Consider the following 22,591-nt stretch of genomic DNA (forward strand, 5'->3'; position numbering starts at 1 on the left):
GCCAGCCTTGTTGGAGTGAGATGGAATCTCATTGTAGTTTTGATTTGCATTTCTCTAATGGCTAATGATCGAGAGCATTTCCTCATGTATCTGTTAGCTGCCTGAATGTCTTCTTTAGTGAAGTGTCTGTTCATATCCTTTGCCCATTTTTTAATTGGGGTGTTTGTCTTTTTGTGGTTGAGTTTTAGCAGAGTCATGTAGGTTTTAGAGATCAGGCACCGGGTGGAGATGTCTTAGCTGAAAACTTTTTCCCAGTCTGTAGGTGGTCTTTTTACTCTTTTGGTGAAGTCTTTAGATGAGCATAGGTGTTTGATTTTTAGGAGCTCCCAGTTATCTGGTTTCTCTTCGTCATTTTTAGTAATGTTTTGTATTCTGTTTATGCCCTGTATTAGGTCTCCTAATGTTGTCCCTATTTTTTCTTCCATGATCTTTATCTTTTTAGATTTTATGTTTAGGTCTTTGATCCATGTGGAGTTAGTTTTTGTGCATGGTGTGTGGTATAGGTCCTGTTTCATTTTTTGCAGATGGATATACAGTTACGCCAGCACCTTTTGTTAAAAAGACTGTCTTCTCCCCAATTAACTGACACTGGGCCTTTGTCAAATATCAGCTGCTCAAATGTGGATGGATTTATATCTGGATTCTCAGTTCTGTTCCATTGGTCTATGTGTCTGTTGTTGTACCAGTACCAGGCTGTTTTGACTAATGTGGCAGTATAATTGGTTCTAATATCAGGCAGAGTGAGTCCTCCTACTTTGTTCTTTTTTAGTAATGCTTTACTTATCCGCGACTTCTTTCCCTTCCATATGATGTTGGTGATTTGTTTCTCCATCGTTTTAAAAAAATGTCATTGGAATTTGGATCGGAAGTGCATTGTATCTATAGATGGCTTTTAGTAGAATGGACAATTTTATAATGTTGTCTTCCTATCCATGAGCAAGGTATGTTTTTCCAATTACGTAGGTCCCTTTTGGTTTTTTGCAGTAATGCCTTGTAGTTTTCTTGGTATAGCTCTTTTACATTTTTGGTAAGGTTTATTCCTAAGTATTTTATCTTCTTGGGGGCTGCTGTGAATGATATTCATTTGGTGATTTCTTCTTCAATGTTCTTTTTGTTGATATAGAGGAATCCAACTGCTTTGTATGTTTATATTGTAATCTGAAACTTTGCTGAACCCTTCTATTAGTTTTAATAGTTTTCTTGAGGATTCCTCAGGCTTTTCTGTGTATAAGATGATGTTGTTGGAAAATAGACACAATTGAATTTCTTCCTTACCAATCTGGATGCCCTTTATTTCTTTGTCTAGCCCAGTTGCTCTGGCTAGGACCTCTAGCACAATGTTGAATAAGAGCGGTGATAAAGGGGATCCTGGTCTGTTTCCCGTTCTCAAGGGAAATGCTTTCAGGCTCTCTCCATTTAGGATGATGCTGGGTATTGGCTTTGTATCAATACCCTTTATTATGTTGAGGAATTTTCCTTCTATTCCTATTTTGCTGAGAGTTTTTATCATGAGTGGGTGTTGGACTTTGTCAAATGCCTTTTCTGCATCAATTGATAAAATTATGTGGTTCTTGTCTTTTTTTTTATGTGGTGGATTACATTAATTGTTTTTCTAATATTAAACCAATCTTGCATACCTGGTATAAATCCTACTTGGTTATGGTGGATTATTTTTTTGATATGTTGTTGAATTCTATTGGCTAGAATTTTCTTGAGGATTTTTACATCTATGTTCATGAGGGATATAGGTCTGTAATTTTCTTTTTTTGTGTGTGCTGTCTTTAGCTGGTTTTGGTATCAGGGTTATGCTGGCTTCATAGAAGGAGTTAGGTAGTACTCCGTCCTTTTCTATGCTTTGAAATACCTTCAGTAGTAGTGATAAGTCTTCCCTGAAAGTTTGGTAGAACTTTGCAGTGAAGCCGTCAGGGCCAGGGCTTTTTTTTGTTGGGAGTGTTTTGATTCCCTTTTCAATCTCTTTTTTTGTTATGGGTCTATTTAGTTGTTCTACTTCAGTTTGTGTTAGTTTAGGTAGGTAGTGTGTTTCTAGGAATTCATCCATTTTTTTCTAGGTTTTCAAATTTGTTAGAGTACAATTTTTTGTAGTAATCTGATATGATTGTTTTAATTTCAGTTGGATCTGTTGTGATATGGCCCATCCCATTTCTTATTTGGATTCTTGGTTTCTTTTCCTGTATTTTTTTAGTCAGTCTGGCCAATGGTTTATCAATTTTGTTAATTTTTTCGAAGAAGCAGTTTTTGGCCTTCTTAACTCTTTCAATTGTTTTTCTATTCTCTAATTCATTTAATTTTGCTGTAGTTTTTATTTTTTGCTTTCTTCTGGTGCCTGACAGTTTCTTTTGTTGCTCTCTTTCTGTTTGTTCAAGTTGTAGGGACAGTTCTTTCATTTTGGCTGTTCTTTAATATGTGTGCCTTTATTGATATAAATTGACCTCTGAGCACTGCTTTCACCATGTCCCAAAGGTTTTCATAGGAAGTGTTTTCAGTCTCGTTGAATTCTGTGAATTTCTTTATTCCCTCCTTAAGGTTTTCAGTCTCGTTGAATTCTGTGAATTTCTTTATTCCCTCCTTAAGGTCTTCCATAACCCAGTCTTTTTTGAGCAGGGTATTGTGCAGTTTCCAAGCATTTGATTTCTTTTCCCTGGTTTTTCTGTTATTGATTTTTACTTTTATGGTCTTTTGTTCAGAGAAGATGTTTTGTAATATTTCAATGTTTTGGGTTCTGCAAAGGCTTGTTTTATGACCTAATATGTGATCTATTCTAGAGAATGTTTCATGTGCACTAGAAAAGAAATTATAGTTTGCAGCTGTTGGGTGGAGTGTTCTGTATAAGTCTATGAAGTGAAGTTGTTTAATTGTAGCACTTAGATCTTCCGTGTCTCTGTTGAGCTTCTTACTGCATTTCCTATCCTTCACCGAGAGTGTTGTGTTGAAGTCTCCTGCTATAATTGTGGAGGTGTCTATCTCACTTTTTAATTCTGTTAACATTTGTTTTATGAATGTTGCGGCCCTATCATTGGGTGCATAAATATTTAATATGGTTATATCTTCCTGGTAAATTGTCCCTTTAATCATTATGTAGTGTCCTTCTTTATCCTTTGTGGTGGATATAACTTTAAATCCTATTTTGTTGGAAATTAATATTGCCTCTCCTGCTCTTTCTTGATTGTTGTTTGCTTAATATATTTTTATCCATCCTTTCAGTTTTAGTTTATTTGTGTCTCTAAGTCTAAAGCGTGTCTCTTTTAGGCAGCATACAGACTGATCGTGTTTTTTTATCCAGTCTGCAACTTTCTATCTGTTTATTGGTGAATTTAGCCCATTTACATTAAGTGTAATTAGAGATAAGTATGAGTTTAGTGCTGTCATTTTGATGCCTGTTTTTGACAATTTCATTTTTCCATTTACTTTTTTGTGCTGAGTTTTTCTTTGTAGAATGTGTGTTCCTCCTTTTTATAGTATTTGAATTTATGTTGGTGAGTCGTTATGTTTATCTTGGTTTTTATTTTGAAGTATGGAATTGTTAGACCTCGTTGTGGTTACCTTAATATTTACCCCGGTTTGACTAAGTAAAAACCTAAGTTGTTTAACCCTGTATCGCCTTGGTTTCCTCTCCATATGTAAGATCTATGCCTCCTGTATTTAGTCCCTCTTTTTTAACTATTGTAATCTTTTACATAATCACATCAATGATTCCATGTTTTGAGCAATTTTTTTTAATTAATCTTATTTTGTTTTTGTGATTTCCCTATCTGAGTTGATATCAGGATGTTTTGTTCTGTGATGTTGTGTTGTGTTGGTATCTGATATTGATTTTCTGACCAAAGAATTTCCTTTAGTAATTCTTGCAGTTTTGGTTTGGTTTTTGCAAATTCTCTAAGCTTGTGTTTGTCTGTAACTATCTTAATTTCACCTTCATGTTTTAGAGTTTTGCTGGATATATGATTCTTGGCTGACAGTTTTACCTCTTTGAGTGCTCAATGTTATCCCATTGCCTTCTTGCCTGCATGGTTTCTGCCGAGTAGTGCAAACTTATTGATTCTCCTTTGTAGGTAGCTTTTCGTTTATCCTTGGGTGCTTTTGAAATTTCTCTTTATCTTTGGTTTTGGCAGGTTTGATGATATGTCTTGGTGATTTTCTTTTGGGATCTATCTTGTATGAGGTTCATTGAGCATCTTGGGTAGATATCTTTTCATCTTTCACAATGCCAGGGAATTTTTCTGCCATCAGATCTTCCACTATTCTCTCTGTATTTTCTGTTATCCCTCCCTGTTCTGGAACTCCAATCACACGCAAATTATTCTTGATAGAGTCCCCCATGATTCTTAGGGTTTCTTCATAGTTTTAAATTCTATTTGATTTTTCTTCAACTATATTTGTGTCAATTGCCTTATCCTCCAGCTCCCCCACTCTGTATTCCGGTTCCTCGAGTCTGCTCCTCTGACTTCCTATTGAGTTTTCTGATTCTGTGACTTTATTGTTAATCTTTTGGATTTCTGAATGCTGTCTCTCTATGAATTCTTACAGCTTATTAATATTTTCACTATGTTCTTGAATAATCTTTTGGATTTCTTCAACTGCTTTATCCGTGTATTCCTTGGCTTTTTCTGTAGATTTCCTTATTTCATTTCTGAGCTCATTCCTGATGTCTTGAAGCATTCTGTATACAATTGTTTTATATTCTACATTTGGCAATTCTAGGAATGTATCTACATCCGGGAATGATTTTGATTCTTTGATTTGGGGCAATCATGGTCTGCTTCTTCATGTGATTTGATGTCGACTGCTGTCTCAAAGCCATCTATAAGGTATTGTAGTGTTTTTTCTTGTATTTGCTCACTGAGTCTTATCTTTTTGTTTTGTTTTGTTACAATACACCCAGACGGGATAGTAGATTGTGGTATCGTGATTGCTGTAGCTTTTGAACCACTTACATCCTGTTACCAGCTTTCCTGAGCTGTTACCAGGTATATAAGTGTATGAGTCCATTCTCTATTCTTGAATAGAATCGGCTCAGGTGTCCTGATAGCTGGTCACATAGTGTGTGGTGTAGGCTCTCACCTATTATCTTAGAGGAGTAGTGGTGATGGTTGTATGCACCAGTTTCTATTAGTGGCGGGGGGTCACATTTCGAGGAGGGCAGGATGCTGACAGCCTTCCTTCAAGTGTCAGTGAGGTAGGTGTGGTTGTATTCTCTAGAGCGCTCTGGTGGGTGGGCTCTGCAGCTGTATCTTAGGCACCCAATGCTTGGGTAGACGTCACTATTGTCAGACCCCTCTAGCAGGTGGCTAGGTGGTGTGGGTGGAGTCTCAGCACTCAGTTCGCTGGTGTGGATCAGCGAGGGCTCTGTTTAGTAGGTAGAGAGGTATCTGACCTCCAAAACTTGCCTTTCCAGTGCTGAGCTAAAATAATTATGGTGAGATCTCTATCAGAATCGCCTTTGCATTATAATAGCCACCTAGTTGCCTGTAGGGTGAAAGCTAGAGACTATGGGTCTCTTAATGCCTGGATGGAGTTGATTCTGTATTGTTATTCCAGTTTAGGGAAGTCAGGGAAGGATTTTTTCTTTGATTGTTAAATGCTGCTTTTCTCAGGCCAGGGGAATGGGTTAGAAAAGAAAGAAGAAAAAAAATCCAGCAGTGCACTTCACTCTCTAGCACAGAGAATTCCAATATTAATGAAGCTGGCTGGGGCAATGAGGGGTGGAATCAGATATATAGAAGAGAGTAGCCTGGCAAAATATACAAAGTTTACTCATGTTGTTTGGTGAGGACTGTTTTTTCTGAGATTCCAGAGCATTGTGTAGCTTGTGTGTGCTGGCTGGATCCCTGCTGAGACTGTCCCAGAGGATTAGGGCTGCGTCCATGCTCACACCGTCTCAGGAAGCCACAATCAGCTCCCCCACACTTAGTCCCAAGCCCAGCACCAAGGTTTCCTTTCTGGGACGCTGCACTCCAGGCTCCAAAACCAGTCGCTGCTTCCCCGTGGTTTTTCATTTCCCTGTCAGCTGCGTCTGTGTGGAGCCTGCGTGTGCTGCCTGGGTCTCCTCCGAGGTTCTTCCTGAGGTTAGGCCTACATCCGTGCTTCCCTGTCTCAGTAAGCCACAATCAGCCCCACCATTCTGGGACCAGGGAACCGTGAGGGCTCAAGGCTGTGGCGTGGGACACTGGCTCCGGAAGCGGTCCCTGCTGCAGTGTGGCTTTTTGCTCCCCTGTCACTCAGGTCAACTCCTTAGTTCTGTGTTTGATGGTCAGGGTTTGTAGATTGTCCTTTATGTAATTGATTCACTTGTTTTTTCAAGTCTTTGTTTCAAGAGAGATAAGCGGAAGCTTCTACCTAGTCAGCCATCTTGGTCCTGCTCCTGTGTCTGCCTCTTTATGTGATTTGATATTGACTGTTGTCTCTGAGCAATCTGTAAGTTATTGCATTAGTTTATTTTATGCTTGCTTTTTGTATCCTAGCTTCTTGCTTTGTTTAGTTTTGGTATACCCAAATAAGCTGCTTGAGTGCGCTAGGTTGATTACTTTCACCTTTGAAGCTCTAATGTACTATCACCAGATGGCTAGCACTGTTACCAGGTGTATGAGCCTAGGAGTTCATTTACTTTTCTTGTATGGATTCAACTCAGGTGCCCAGGTAGTTGGTCATAAAGTGTAAGGTACAGGCTCTGTCCTACAGTCTTAGAGGGGCAGGGGTTATTGGTGTAGGCAGAATCATCTGGCTGCAGTAGGGGGTCAGAGTCTGATCAAGGCATGGGGCTGACAGCTGTCCTCTGAGTGTCTGTAAGGAAAGTGCATCCCTGTTCTGTAGAGCACACGGGTGGGTTCTGCAGAAGGGCGACGGGTACCCAATGCTTTTGGTTGTAAGTTCTGGGAGGTACTACTTATCCTTGGAGCCCTGTCACAGGTGGCTAGGTATTATGGGTGGAGCCACCAGTCCTTAGGCCCCTGATGTGGGTAGGTGAAGACCCTGTTTAATAGGAATAGCGGTGTCAAACATCAAACACCCATCTTTCCACCGTCCAGCTGAAACAGTTGCAGTCTGGCAACAAGGGCCTATTCTCCTGAAATGGGCCCACACAGGTCCATGCTGGGGTGAAAGGTATTCAAAGCCCATGGACCATTTGTGCCTGAACAAGAGCTGCTTCTGTCCTGAGCTCCCCAGCTTAATTGAGCTGGCAGATTATCTTTCCCCCAGTTGTGAACTTATACCTTCTTCAAGGATGGAAAAATGGCTCAGAGTGGTACCAGGGCCTATCTCAGGCCCAGGGAAGTTGACAGCCACTGAAGCCGGCTTGGGGGCTGGGGGCGTGGTAAAATAAACACAAGTAACTAGCTTTCGCTGAGAGTGCTGTTCTTCTCTTATTCTGGAGGTGTGAGTAGTCTGTGCAACTTGCTGTCTTTCCCTGAGCTAAACACCTCTGGAACGCTACTGCCAGCCCTGCTGCAGTCGCTCCAGGGAACGGTGCCTGAGAGTTCCTGGCTATTCAGGTCCAGTAACTCCTCTCCACTTCTGAATAGTCTCTCCCTCCCCCTGCCATTGAGTCCGTTTTCTAACTTTGCCTTTTATGTTCGGGGCTCCTAGCTTGTCATAAATATAATTGCTTCACTTGTTTTTTCGTGTCTTTTTTGTAAGAGGGATCACTGGCAGCGTCTCACTACTCTGCCATCTGGGCCTCGCCTCTCTAATATAATCAACAATTTTTTTAAAAAAGAAAAAAAAGAGTGAAACCTGTAGAAACAACAAATAACAGAATGAGATCCACAGAAAAACTAGATATTGGAGCTATCAGACAAAGACACTGAAATAACTCTATTATGTTCATAGAAATAAAGGCAAGACTTAGAAATTTGGCAAAAAAACTAGAAACTACGAAAAAGATCAACTTAGAAAGTCATCTGAAAACTATAGCTGAAGTTAAAATCTTAATGTATGTATATAACAGCAGATTAAAAATGCTGAAGAGAGATTTAGTGAACTGGAAGATATGTTGGAAGAAAATAGAGGCACAGACAAAAGAAAAAATGGATATAATATAAAAAGGAATAAGATACAGAGAATATAAAGAGAATATCTAGCATAAGATACTTTAAGAAGGAAGAAAAAGAATGAGGCAGAAAAACTGAGATTATGGCTGAGAATTTTCTTCAAATGATTAAAGATATCAAGTCACAGATCCTAGAAGACTTACAAAACCCAAACCAAAAAAAAAAAAAAAAAAAACCCACGGCCGTCGAGTCGATTCTGGCTCAAAGCGACCCTACAGGGTAGAGTAGAACTGCTCCACAGAGTTTCCAAGGAGCGCCTGGTGGATTCGAACTGCTGACGTTTTGCTTAGCAGCCATAACACTTAACCGCTACGCCACCAGGGTTTCCTTATAAGACCCATGTAGGGTAAATACAAAGAAATTCATAGTAGGACTGCTGAAGCTAAAGACAAAAAAACCCACAAAAAACAAATAATTTAACACTACAAAAGAATGGAAGAGATTATCTTTAAAGGACAAAAAAACTGACTGATGACTTCTCTACAGAAATAGTGAAAACCCTAAGACAATAAGATGATATATTTAAATTATAGAGAGAAAATACATGGCAACCCAGAACTCTATGCTGAGGAAAACATCATGAATGAGCAAAGACCTTTTGTTTTCAGACAAACAAAACCTAGATAAGTTAACATCAGCATGCCCACATTAAAGAAAATTCCAAAGGTATTCTTCAAGCAGAAAGAAAATAAGGTGAAAGGCTTAAGATGCAAGAAGGAATGGAAGTTAATGAAATGGGTAAAAATAGAGGATTGCTGACTGCATAACATAATAAGAATAGACTTTATTGGGTTTAAAATATGTAAGAAATTAAAATGTATGATAACTACAGCCTTTTGACTTTTATGGCTTTATGGTCAGGAAACATGCTGTGTAATATTTTGATGTTTTGGATTCTGTTAATGCTTGCTCTGTGGCCTAATACGTGGTCTATTCTCAAGAATGCTCCATGAGCGTTAGAAAAGAAAGTTTACTTGACTATCATTGGGTGAAGTGTTGTGTTTAAGTCTATGAGATCAAGTTGGCCGATTGTGGTATTTAGATCTTCCGTGTCTTTATTGAGCTTCTTTATGGATATCCTGTCTGTCATCAGAAGTGGTATGTTGAAGTCTTCTACTATTATTGTGGAGCTATTTCTCTTTTCAATGCTGTTTGAGTTTGTTTTATGTCTTTTGGAGCCCTGTCTTTGGGTATATAAGCATTCATTATGATTTTGTCCTCCTGGTATAAAAAAAAAAATTTTTTTTATTGACCCTTTAATCATTATATAGTGTATTTCCTTTTCCTTTTTGGCAGATTTTACTTTAAAGCCTGTTTTATCAGAGATTAATATGCCACTCTTATTTTTTATTGTTGTCTGCTTGATATATATATATATATATATATTTCCATTCTTTGAGATTTAGTTTTTTTATGTCTTTGAGTCTATGGTGTGTCTCTTGCAGTCTGCATACAGACGGATCATGTTTTTTAATCCATTGTGCTACTCTCTGTCTCCTTATTGGTGCAATTAAACCATTTACATTTATTGTAATTATTCATAGTTTTGAGTTTAGTGCTGTCATTTTCGTCTTTTTTGTGTATGTCTTGTTGACATTTTCCTTATTCCACTTAATTTTCTCTGTTGTCGTTGTTCTTTGTGCATTTTCTTTCCATCCTCTTCATTTTTGTTGCCTTTGTATTTACTGCTAATTTATTTTTTTCTGTGCTGAATCGTTTTTCTTTTTAGTCTGTCATCTTTTTCCTTGTTGTTGCTTTTGTATTTGCCGAAAATTTTGTTGTCCTTGTTTTTTTTTTTATTTTAATGTGTAGGATTGTTAGTTTCCTTTGGGTTACATTAACATTTACCTCTGTTTTTCTAAATTTAAACCAATCTTTTATTTCTTTATATCGTCTTGACTTCCTCTCCATATGAAAGATCTATGACTACATTATTTAGTCCCTCTTTTTTGTCTTAATGTTGTCATCTTTTACAGATCAATGTCTCGGTTTCTATATTTTCAGTGTTTTAGCTTTGATTTATTTGTGATGTCCCTATGTGGCTTGATATCTGGTAGTTCTGTCCCGTGTTCTAGTCTTGGGTTGTTAGCTGATGTTATTGATTTTCTAACTGAAGAATTCCCTTTATTATTTCTTGTCATATTGGTTAGGTTTTTAAAAATTCCCTAAACTTCTACTTATCTGGAAATGTCCTAATTTCACCATCATATTTGAGAGACAGTTTTGCTGGATATATCATTCTTGGCAGGGAATTTTTTTTTTTTTTTCCTTCAGGGCTTTGTATATTCCTTCTTGCCTGCATGGTTTCTGCTGAGTAGTCAGAGCTTAGTCTTACTGACCCTTCTTTATAGGTGACTTTTTGTTTATCCCTAGCTACTCTTAGTTACTCTTAAAATTCTCTCTTTATATTTGGTTTTGGCAAGCAAGATTATAATATGTCCTGGTGACTTTATCTTGGCATCTACCTTGCGTGGGGTTCAGTAAGCATCTTGGATAGATATCTTCTTATCTTTCACAAGATTGGTGAAGTTTTTAGCCAAGAAGTCTTCAACAATTCTCACTGTGTTTTCTGTTATCCCTCCACCACCCGCCCCGATTCTGGTGTTCCAATCACTCTTGATAGAGTCCCGCATAATTCTTAGAGTTTCTTCAATTAAAAAAAAATTACTTTATGTGATTTTTCCTCAAATAAGTTGGCGTCAAGTGCTTTATCTTCAGTCTCACTAATTCTGACTTCCAGTGCCTCAATTCTGCTCCTCTCATTTTCTATTGAGTTGTCTAATTCTGAAATTTTATTGTTACTCTTTTGGATTTGCTTGCTATCTTTCTATGGACTCTTGCAGCCTGTTACATTTGTCATTATACTCTTGTATAACCTTCTCAAGTTCCTCTATTGTCTTATCTGTGTGTTCCTTGGCTTGTTCTTCGTTTTGCCTGATCTCCTCCTGGATCTCTTGAAGAGCTCGGTCTCTTAATCTTTTAAATTCTACCTCCGGTAATTCCTGGAATTTCTCTTCATTTGGAAGATTTCTTGATTTGTTGTTTTGGGAGCTTCCTGAATCCGTCATGGTCTGCCTCTTTATGTTATTTGATATTTACACTTGTCTCTGAGCCATCAATAAGTTATTATATTCGTTTATTTTATGTTTGCTTACTGAGTCGGAATCTACTTGATGGCACTGGGTTTGGTTTTTTTTTGTTGTTGTTGTTTCTTTTTTGGTGTACTGCGTCCTAGCTTCTTGTTTCATTGTGATATGCCCAAATAGGCTGCTTGGGTGAGCTAGTTTGATTACTGGCACCTTTGAAGCTCTTACATCCTGTCACCAGGTGATCAGAGCTGTTACTAGGTATGTGAGCCTAGGCGCCCTTTTAGTTTTCTTGTATGGATTCAGCTCAGGTGTCCAGGTAGTCGGTCACGAAGTGTGTGGTGTAGGCTCTCACCTACAGTCCTACATAGACAGGGTTGATTGGTGTAGGTACAGGTGTCTGGCTACTGTGGGGGGAATGACTGCCCCTGAGTGTCTGGGAGGAAAGCTTGTCCCTGTTCCCTAGAGCACATAGGTGGGTGGGTTTTGCAGCCAGACCATGGTCACCCAGTGCTGTTGGTTGTAAGGACTGGGATTCACCACTTATTCTCAGACTCCTGAATTGGGTGGCTAGGTGGCATGGGTGGAGCCACCAACTCTCAGGTCACTGATGTGGGTAGGTGAGGACCCTGCTTCATTGGCAGAACGTTGTCAAATATCACGAATCTGCCACTCCACTTTATAACTGATACAGTTGAAAATAGGCTTCAGGTATATACCCTGTTGTAGTGTGCTAATGAGGGCCTACGCTGTTGAAATGGGCCCACACAGGTCTATGCAAGGGTGAAAGGCATTCAGAGTCCTTGGACCCCTTATGTCTGTGCCTTCCCTGAGTTCCTGGCTTCGGGAAGCTGGCAGATTATTTTTTGTTGTTTGTTCCTGCTCCAGGGCATGTGATAGTTCCTACTTCGGGCCCAGAGGACCCAGAAATAGCCGAAGCTGGTCCAAGACTAAAAACAGAGAGGGAGGAAGCAGGTAAATGGGAGAGATGTTCTTCCCAAAGGGGATGATTTTTGATTTGTGTGGCATTTTAGATGCATGTACTTATCTTTTGCCAACTTAGCACTGCTTTTCACTGGTTCTGGAGGCTTGTGTAGACTTTCCACCACTCGGTCTCTTCTGATGTGGAAAACATGTCCCGAGCGTCACTGCTTGTGTCACCGCACATGCCATCCGATCCAGCCTGCAGGGTGCTGGTTTCTGCCAGGTCGGTCTGTCAAACTCTCACTGCTTCTGAACCATATTCCCCTCCCCCGCCACTAAGTCCAATTCTGTAACTTCACCTTTGATGTTCAGGGCTCCTAGATTGTCATATATAATCGATTTACTTCTCTGGGTCTTTGTTATAAGAGGGGCTACATAAAGCATCTGACTACTCTGCCATCTTGGCCCCACCCTCTACAAGAGACATTTTTCATCACATTCCTGAATCTGACACTATCACAGAAACTTATCTCTGAGAAAATGAAATAGGGATGAGGCAGTAGGCAGAACAAACCCGTTGGGTTGGAGTCGATTCTGATGCATAATGACCCTATAGTTCAGAGTAGAACTGCCTCATAGGGTTTTCAAGGAGCAGCTGTTGCATTTGAACTACTGGGCCAGAGTATATTTGGAGCACTGGTGGTGCGGTGGTTAAGAACTCAGCTGCTAACGAAAAGCTTGGCAGTTCGAATACATTAGCTGCTCCATGGAAACCCTGTGGGAGCAATTCTACTCTGTCCTACAGCATTGCTATGTGTTGAAATCAATTCACTAGCAATGGGTTTGGTTTTTTGGTTTACATACCTACATGAGTAAAATTTGTCTTGAATCTCTAAACTTAATTCTAATGTAAGAATGAAATTGTAGCACTTCTCCATAAAGGTTTATCTTAAGTCATCAGGATGAAAACCAAACCCACTGCCGTCGAGTCGATTCTGACTCATGCTGACCCTACAGGACAGAGTAGAACTACCCGATAGAGTTTCCAAGGAGCGCCTGGTGGATTTGAACTGCCGTCCTCTTGGTTAGCAGTCGTAGCACTTACCCTCTGTGCCACCAGGGTTTCCTCATCAGGATAAGGCTGTGCTAATTTATTGGGTACCTTCAGGAATTATTCATCAGTTATATTCACGTTAAGAAGGAAAAAAATATCAGAAGGAACTTCATACATCTTCACCCTTCATTTCATGCAAGATTCAAGTGTGTCAGTGATGATGGTTATGTGAAATTGATCCCTGGCACTCAATACTTCTGGAGCATTTCTGTCATTTACTTGTTTTTTTTAATGCTTCTGCAACAATAAACTGCTTGATAATCAGTATTTGGCAGTGTTTGTTTTATTGTGTTTTCAAAATATTCTCTTATGTAAATATCTTGTTAATAGCTGGTAGAGATCCATGCATGTCTGTAAATTTACTACTGAATCTTGGAGAATTGACTCGTCAAATGAAAATGATGCAATATATTATTATACATAACAAACGTAAATATATGGTCTGTGTTCACATTTTGTTGACGACGTTTTAACCTTCTGTTCTGGTGTCTCCTTTTTGTGACTGGTCTTCAGCAATATTCTCTATGGCACCTAGAATCTGAGTGTGTGATTCCAGGATTGCACTCGTTGCTATAGCACGTGCTTCCCAGTGGGTATTAGAAAGACATTTTAATGGTGATCATTGCCTATGAACAGCTCATCGGTGAATAGAGATGGCAAAAAATTTGTAAAATATCTGAATAGAAGAAAAAAATCATTTTTTTGACAAAAATCCATTGTGATACATCCTACAAAATTAAGTGAATATGCAGCACCTTGGTATGAACATGGCGTATTCGTTACATTCCAGAATTTTCTGTTGCATGCCTTTATAATGCAGTGACATTTCCCAGCATTGTCATAGGATTGGTCTCTGCACTTAGAAAAATCAATTTTGCAAACTTCGCCTAATTAGTGAAACACTTGGTTTGCGATGTCTTTGAGGGCTAATGCGATGTGTTCTCCTGACTCGCTTGGTGCATGTTATGCCTTCTTTCCCTCAAGTTTCTTTGATTTGTAATGGAAGTGTCTAGCTTGTTCCTTTTATGCCATTGTACCTTTGGAAGCAGATAACTTGTGTCCTAGATTTCACAGATGAAGAGAGATTTTTGAATTTTGGACTTGGACTTGATTTAAGACTTTTTCTATGCTATGACGGGATGAGGAAACCCTGGTGGCATAGTGGTTAAGTGCTACGGCTGGTAACCGAAAGGTTGGTAGTTCGAATCTGCCAGGCGCTCCTTGGAAACTCTATGGGGCAGTTCTACTCCGTCCTATAGGGTCGCTATGAGTCAGAATCGACTGGACGGCAGTGGGTTTGGTTTTGGTTTGTGATGGGATGAATATGTTTTCCATTTGCAAGAATGTGATTTTGGGGGAGTCAAAGGGTAGAATGTCATGGATTGAATTATGTCCCCCCAAAATGTGTGTATCAACTTGGATAGACCATGTGAGGTTGTCCTCCATTTTGTGATGGTAATTTTATGTTGAGAGGATTAGGGTGGGATTTTAACACCTCCCTGATCGGAGATACAGGGAGTTTCCCTAGGGTGTGGCCTGCACCACCTTTTATCTCTCAGGAGATGAAGGATAGAGAGTTGGGGACCTCATACTACCAAGAGCAGAGCATGTCCTTTGTACCCGGGGTCCCTGCGCCCGAGAAGCTCCTTGACCATGGGAAGATGGAGGACAAGGACCTTCTTCCAGAATCAACAGAGAGAGAAAGCCTTCCCCTGGAGCTGACGTCCTGAATTTGGACTTGTAACCTACTAGACTGTGAGAAAATAAATTTCTCTTTGTTAAAGCCATCCACTTACGGTATCTGTTGTGGCAGCACTAGATGACTAAGGCAGCGATGATTTTAGCTTCTGTTTTGGTGTTTCCTTTTTGTATCTGGTCTTCAGCAATATTCTGTGTGGCGCCTAGAATTGTACTTGTTGCTATAGCATGTGCTTCCCAATGTGTATTAGACATTTTAATGCTCAATCATTGCCTGAATGTGTTTTAAGAACAGCTCATCAGTGAGTAGAGGTGGCAAAAAGTTTGTAAAGTAACTGAATATTAGAAAAAACATCAATTGCTTTTAGACAAAAAAAATCTATTGTGATAAAAAAACATCCTACAAAATTAAGTGAATGTGCAGCACCTTGGTATGAAAAGGGCATATTAATTTCATTCCAGAATTTTCTGTTGTATGCCTTTATAATGCAGTGACGTAATGGCAGCATTGTCATAGGATTGGTCTCTGCACTTAGAAAAATCAATTTTGCAAACTTCACATAATTAGTGAAACACTTGCTTTGCAATGTCTTTACCAGTATGATTTTTTAAGCTAGTAAATGTGATAAATCACCACACAGGTTTTCTATTTGTTGGAGATACGGATCTTTAAACAATACTTAGCTGGCCTGTATGAGAAGGCTCAGAAGTGGAATCCACAGACAAAATAAAATATCGAGCTATACTTATTTCACTGACAGTAGTTGATTGAACTTCATCACTTATCAAGATTATAAATTTTTACACATTATTTTAGAATTATAGGATGGATTGCCCTTTCCTGTGTTACCGTATTTTGAGATGTGACTTGCTAAAAATAGATCAAATGAGCAACAAGTTGAAGCCAACTTTAAAATTTTCCATTTCGTGGGGACCCAAAGACTTCATTTCTTTTTCACGAAGATAGTCCCCATTCAGTGATTGTTATGACAACAACGACACATTACAAAATGGCTTTTCAATACTGATGTTCATTAATTTGTGATTCCAGTTCATAAATTAAGCCAGAACAATGTGTTTGGTTTAAATATGACAACATGATCTCTGTGAATTGAACTATTTTCATGTTTACTGATCCTATTCAATTTGCACCAATTGCTAAATTCATCTGTAACAATTCAAGAATTAAATGAGGATGACAGGTTTGTTTGGTTGGTAGGTTTGCAAACAAAACAATACAGGGAGCTGACTGATGGAGATTTCAGCAGCCACTCCCTCTTATAATTTTCATCATTAACTTTGCACTCTAGAAAAAATTCTGGCTACAGAACTTTGTTTACCATCCAGGAATTTTCAACACAAATTTACAAGAGGACAACTGTGATGTTGACAATCACTTGGGCCTCTTTTGATCCAGTAATTTACTTCATTGGAAGAAAATTATTCCACAAGGCAGGATCTGCATTCCTGTTATTTATGGGGTCTGCAGATGTGACAATTTAATATTCTTAGTTTCACTTTCTAGATCATTACTAATTTTTTTTTTTTTTACTACAGCAAGAAATAGTTTCAGAATTTGGAACAAATTCTGTTATATTTGTATTGCCATCGTTAATTTCAGCACTAGTGGTACTAGTAGGATGATTCCCACCCATTAAGCACGTACCTTTAATGGAAAAAGTCTCTTCTGATTTATTACATTCTAAAAACGAATTTTGGAATAGTGTTCAGGGATTCACAAATCATTTTCTTTTTATCTTCTGCAGGCTTCCATTTTTGCACTGCACTTAGTTATTGCCGTTTCATTTTGCCTGGATTGAAAATTATGTCACTTTTTAAATTTGATTCTGCCATAACAATAAATTTGAATAATAAAAAATAAATTTATAAAACCGGAAGTTTATAAAATAAAATTTACTTTAGAATTTAGACATTAACACAAAAAAATTTATATTTGAAAATTAAATAACTCATTGCTGTGGATTAAATTTTAACTAACAGTGACCCTATTGGACAGAATAGAACTGCACAGTTGGGTTTCTAAGGAGAGGCTGGTTGAGACCTTTTAGTTTCAGCCAGGCTCTTAACCACTGTTCCACCAGGGCTACATTTGAAAATTAGTAAGTAAAAACGTTAATTTGGACCATGAGATTTTATTCTTGACGTCTTAGATAGTCCAAAGAAATAGTACATGATATCCTTCTCCATGGACTAATTCCTTCTGAAAACAGGTCCAAAGTATGTAGGATGTAGTCTAGCCATCTTTGCTTCTAGGCTAGGGTACATTCTGGTTATACTTCTTTCAGGATAGATTTTTTCGTTCTTTTGGCAGTTCATGGTATATTCAGAATTCTTCACCAACACAATTAAAAGGCATCAGTTCTTCTACGGTCTTCCTTATTCATCAGCCAGCTTTCCCACACATACGAGGCCACTGAAAACACTGTGGCTTGGATCAGTTGCATCTTAGTTTTCAAGGTGATGTCTTTGCTTTTCAACACTCTGGAGGTCTTTTGCGCCGATTTGCCTGATGGCAATGCATCTTTTGATTTCTTAACTGCTGTTTCCATGGGTGTTGATTGTGGATCCAAATAAAATGAAATCCTTGACAACTTCAATCTTTTCTTCGTTGATCATGATGTTGCTCATTGGTCCAGTTGTGAGGATTTTTGTTTTCTTTATGTTGAGGTGCAATCTCTACTGAAGGCCGCGGTCTTTGATCTTAATCAGTAAGTGCTTCAAGTCCTCTTATCTTTTAGCAAGCAGGGTTGTGTCATCTGCAAAATGCGGGTTGTTAATGAGTCTTCCTCCAATCCTGATGTCGTGTTCTTTGTATAGTCCAGCTTCTCAGATTATTTGCAGATTAAATAAGTATTGTAAAAGGATACAACCCTGACACACACCTTTCCTGACTTTAAACCACGCAGTATCACCTTTTTCTGTTTGAACGTCTACCTCTTGATCAGGTTCCTCATCAGCACAATTCAGTGTTCTGGAATTCCCACTCTTCGCAATGTTATCCATAATTTGTTATGATCCAAGCAGTCAAATGCCTTTGCATAGTCAATAAAACACAGGTTTAAACATCTTTCTGGTATTCTCTGCTTTCGGCCAGAATCAATATGACATCAGCTGTGATATTCCTCCTTCCATGTCCTCTTCTGAATCCTGCTTAAATTTCTGGCAGTTCCCTGTCAGTGTACTGCTGCAGCTACTTTTGCATGATTTTTAGCAGAATATTACTTGCATGTGATATTAATGATATTGTTTGACAATTTCCACATTTGGTTGGATCACCTTTCTTAGGAATAGGCGTAAATATGGATCCTTGCCAGTTCACAGGCCAGGTAGCTGTATTCCAAATTTCTTGAGATCAGACAAGTGAGCGATTCCAGTGCTGCATCCATTTGGTGAAACATCTCAGTTGGTATTCCATCAATTCTTGGAGGCTTTTTTTTCTCACCAATTCCTTCAGTGCAGCACGGACTTCTTCCTTCAGTATCATCGGTTTCTGATCATATGCTACTTCCTGAAATGGTTGAAGGTCGACGAATTTTTTTTGGCTTAGTGACTGTGGGTATTACTTTCATCTTCTTTTGATGCTTCCTGTGTCATTTAATATTAATGGCAACTCAAGGGTTGAATTTTTTCTTCAGTTCTTTCAGCTTGAGAAATGCTGAGTGTGTTCTTCACTTTTGGTTATCCATCTCCAGATCTTTACACATGTCATTATAATACTTTTTCTTCTCAAGCCACCCTTTGAAATCATCTGTTCAGCTCTATTACTTCATCATTTCTTCCTTTCACTTTAGCTACTCGACATTCAAGAGCAACGTTCAGAGTCTCTTCCGACATCCATTATGGTCTTTTCTTTCTTTCCTGTCTTTTAAAGGACCTCTTGCTTTCTTCATGTGTGATGTCCTTGATGTCATTCCACAACTCACCTGGTCTTCAGTCATTAGTGTTTACCACATAAAATGTATTCTTGAGGTGGTCTCTAAATACAGGTGAGATATACTCAAGGTCATACTTTGGCCCTTTTGACTTATTCTACTTTTCTTCAGTTTCAACTTGAACTCCCATATGAGCAATTGACAGTCTGTTTCACAATCAATCCCTGGCCTTGTTCTGACTGATGATATGAGTTTTCCCATCTTCTCTTTCCACAGATGTAGTCAGTTTGATTCCCGTGTATTCCATCTGGTAAAGTCCACGTGTATAGCTGCCGTTTATGTTGGTGAAAAAAAAATATTTGCAGTGAATGAGTCACTGGTCTTGCAAAATTCTTTCATGAGATTTCTGGCATCATTTCTATCAGCAATGCTGTATTTTCCAACTACTTTTCCTTCTTTGTTTCCAACTTTAACATTCTAATGACCAGTAATTATCAATGCATCTTGATTGCATGTTTGATCAATCTCAGGCTGCAGAAGTTGTTTAAAATCTTCAATTTCTTTGTCTTTGGCATTGGTGGTTGGTGCATAAATTTGAAGAGTCATATAAACTGGTCTTCCTTGTAAGTGTATGGATATTAGCCTATCAGTGACAACATTGTACTTCAGGCTAGATCTTGAAATATTCTCTTTGATGATTAATGTAACGTCACTCTTTTGACTCTGGTGGAATATCCATGTTTGTAAGACTGCTCACAGACTGTTTCACCAGAGAGTTTTCTGGTACTGCAATATCTACCACTAATCTCTGTGATCCCTGTGAATTGGCAAAATAAGAATAGTGGTATAGATTTCTTCCAAATACAGAAAACATAATTATGAAAATGTTCTTGCTATTGATTATGTTCTTTACCAATCCGTTCCGATGGGTTTTTGATAGTTCACTTGAAAAATGAGTCGAAGGTACTGTGATGTGATTGTTTACTTTGTGTGGCCTTTCTAGCCATGGTCTTATAACATCTACCCTGGTACTTGGGCAGGACTGTGTGATAGGGTAATTGTGGCTCACCAAGGAGATTGTTTAGTTTTCACTTCAAAGAGAACCAGTTCCAGAGCAAAGAGGAGGATTCAACTCCCATCAAGGAAGAACAGCCAGGAGCTGAGCATATATTATGGACCTGAGATCCCTGCACTGAGAAGCTCCTAGAAGCAGGAGACTGAGATAGAGAGAGGAAGCTGGAATCCTGAAGACGGTAAGATGCCATGGCAGGAGAGACCAAGCAACAGGGACCCAGCTATAGGAGATGATGGCCCAGGGAGAAGGAAAGCTGAGTGCCTTTGGAGAGAGGCCCAAGGCCAGGCAGAGGCACACCTATGAGCACAGGAGGGAAGAGGCTGTCCTGATAGAAGAACTGTATTCTGAGTGTCTTTGAGCCTGAGTTGTAACTGTTACTTCCCTAATAAACCCCATAATCATGAATATGGACTGTGAGCTCTGTGTGGCCATTGCAAAGAATTATTGAACCCAGCAGAGAAGTAGGGAGTGCTGTGTGAGGAACAGTTGGTGTCAAACTTAGTGAAGATGGTGGAGAGAGGATAGTTTTTTCACCAATGCCTTCAATGCAGCTTCAATTTCTTCCTTTTATACCATCAGTTCTTGATCTTATGCTACCTCTTGAAATGGTTGAAAATTATCCAGTTCTACTGCAGTACTATATTAATATCAGACAAATTATACTTCAGAAAAAGGAGTATTATTGGGAATAAGTAGGGACATAACATAATAAAGGTTCAATTCTCCAAAAAGATACAACAATCCTAAATGTGTACATATTTAACAACAGGGCTCCAAAATACAAAAACTAATAAATCTGAAAGGGGAAATGGACAAATATGCATTTGTAATTGGTATCAGTACTTTTCTATGAATAATTACTAGAGCCCTGCTAGTTGAAGTCCAAGGCGTCTGTATGAACCACTCATGGATGTCTATGTGTCTGTGTATGTATGTATGTGTGTATGTGTGTATGTATGTATATAGTATAAAGACAAGTAATAAAGAAATAAACATAGAGTCCTTGGGAGGTGCAAACGGTTAATGCATTCAGCTGCGAACCAAAATGTTGGAGGTTTAAGTCCACCCAGAGACACTTCGGAAGAAAGGTTTGGCGATCTACTTTTGAAAAATTAGCCATTGAACTGACACACTTGTGTGTCAGTACTACTCTGACACACATGGAGGGAGGGGTCACCATGAGTCAGATCAGCTTGATAGCAATTGAATGATTTTTTTATTCATTCTGCCAGTGTTTGTCTTTTAATTGGTATCTTAGGCTGGGTTCTTTAGAGAAGCAAAACCAGTGAGAGATATATATATATGTATTCATATATAAATAGATTTATATCAAGGAAATGGCTCACGAGATTGTAGAGGCTGGTATGTCTCAAGTCCATGGGTCAGGCTGGTGGCTTCTCCTGACTCACATAGATGCAGGGACTGCAGAACTCAAGATCTGCAGGTCATACAACAGGTCTGTGGCTCACAGGCTGCAAAGGCTGACAAATCTCAAGATCGGCAGGTAAGCTGGCAGGCCGCGGCTCACAGACTGTGGAGGCTGATGAATCCCAAAATTGGAAGGTAAGCTGAGAGTTCAAGTCCCAAAAACTTGAGATCAGATGAAGAGGAGCCAGCTGCAGGATTCAGAGTGAGCAAAAGCTCAAGAGCCTTGCCAGAAAGTCCACCTATATTGGATGCAGTCCACACCCCCGAGGAAACTCCCTTACATCTGATTGGCTACTCACAGCAGATCCCATCATGGAGGTAATCACATTATATCACATCTCATCATGGAAGTGATTGCATAGTTATACGACTACTAAACTACATCATAACTGCCAAAGCACTGAGAATCATGGTCCAACAAAGTTCCCAATTGTGAATTTAATGATCCCAATTGTGAATTTAATCTATTTATATTTAAAGCAATTAATGGTAAGGAAGGACTTATATCTTCTACTTTGTAGTAGGGCATATATGTATTTTGTTTCTCATTTTCTTCACTACTGTCCACTTTTGTGTTTGACTGATTTTTTTCATGTGTACAATTTTGATCCTCTCCTTATTTCCTTTCCTTATTTTGTTTTAACTTCTTAGTGGTGACCATGAGGATTACAGTTAATATCTTATATTTATAACAATCTTCTTTTAATTAATACAAATTTAGCTTCAACAGTATACAACATTCTGCTTTTATTCAGCTCAGTTACCTGCGCTACTTACGTTGCTGTTACAAAAATTGCATCTTTATACATTGTGTGTCCATTAAGAGAGATGTGTAAGTATTTTTATGCATTCGTGCTTTAAATCATATATGAAAAAAAGAGAGGCGTGATATAAAAATATTACTGACTTTGTTTTATCTAAGTAGTTACCTTTACGGAGTCTTTGTTTCTTTTTATGGCTTCCAGTTACTGTCTAGTGTCCTTCCATGCCAGCCAGAATGATTCTTTGTAGCATTTCTCATAAGGCAGTTCTGCTGCTAACACACTCCCTCAGGTTTTGTGTATCTGGGCATGTCTTAATTTCCCCTTCATTTTTGAAAGATAGTTTTGCTAGATATTGACATCTTGGTTCATAGTTTTGTTTCTGTATTTTTTTTCCAGTATCTCAAATATATCATCCCGCTATTTTCTTGTCTCAATGGTTTCTGATGAAAAATCAACACTTAAACTTGTTGAGACTCTCTTGTACATTAGCAGCCGTTTATTTCTTGCTGCTTTCAAGTTTCTGTCTCCATCTTTTGACATTTT

The 22,591-nt window shown here is 38.7% G+C and overlaps 1 long non-coding RNA gene across 2 annotated transcripts in view; it reads left to right on the forward strand.

Annotated features, from left to right (window-relative positions):
• Positions 1–21,140, forward strand: part of LOC135229168 (uncharacterized) — a 148,754-nt gene extending 127,614 nt beyond the window's left edge. For both annotated transcript variants that reach the window (XR_010319933.1, XR_010319932.1), the window contains exon 3: positions 19,881–21,140. This is a non-coding gene — a long non-coding RNA (uncharacterized LOC135229168). The remainder of the gene's footprint in view (positions 1–19,880) is intronic.
• The last annotated feature ends 1,451 nt before the right edge of the window (positions 21,141–22,591 follow it).

The sequence above is a fragment of the Loxodonta africana genome, unplaced genomic scaffold (assembly GCF_030014295.1).
Source record: "Loxodonta africana isolate mLoxAfr1 unplaced genomic scaffold, mLoxAfr1.hap2 scaffold_106, whole genome shotgun sequence".
In the NCBI taxonomy this organism is placed as follows: Eukaryota; Metazoa; Chordata; class Mammalia; order Proboscidea; family Elephantidae; genus Loxodonta; species Loxodonta africana.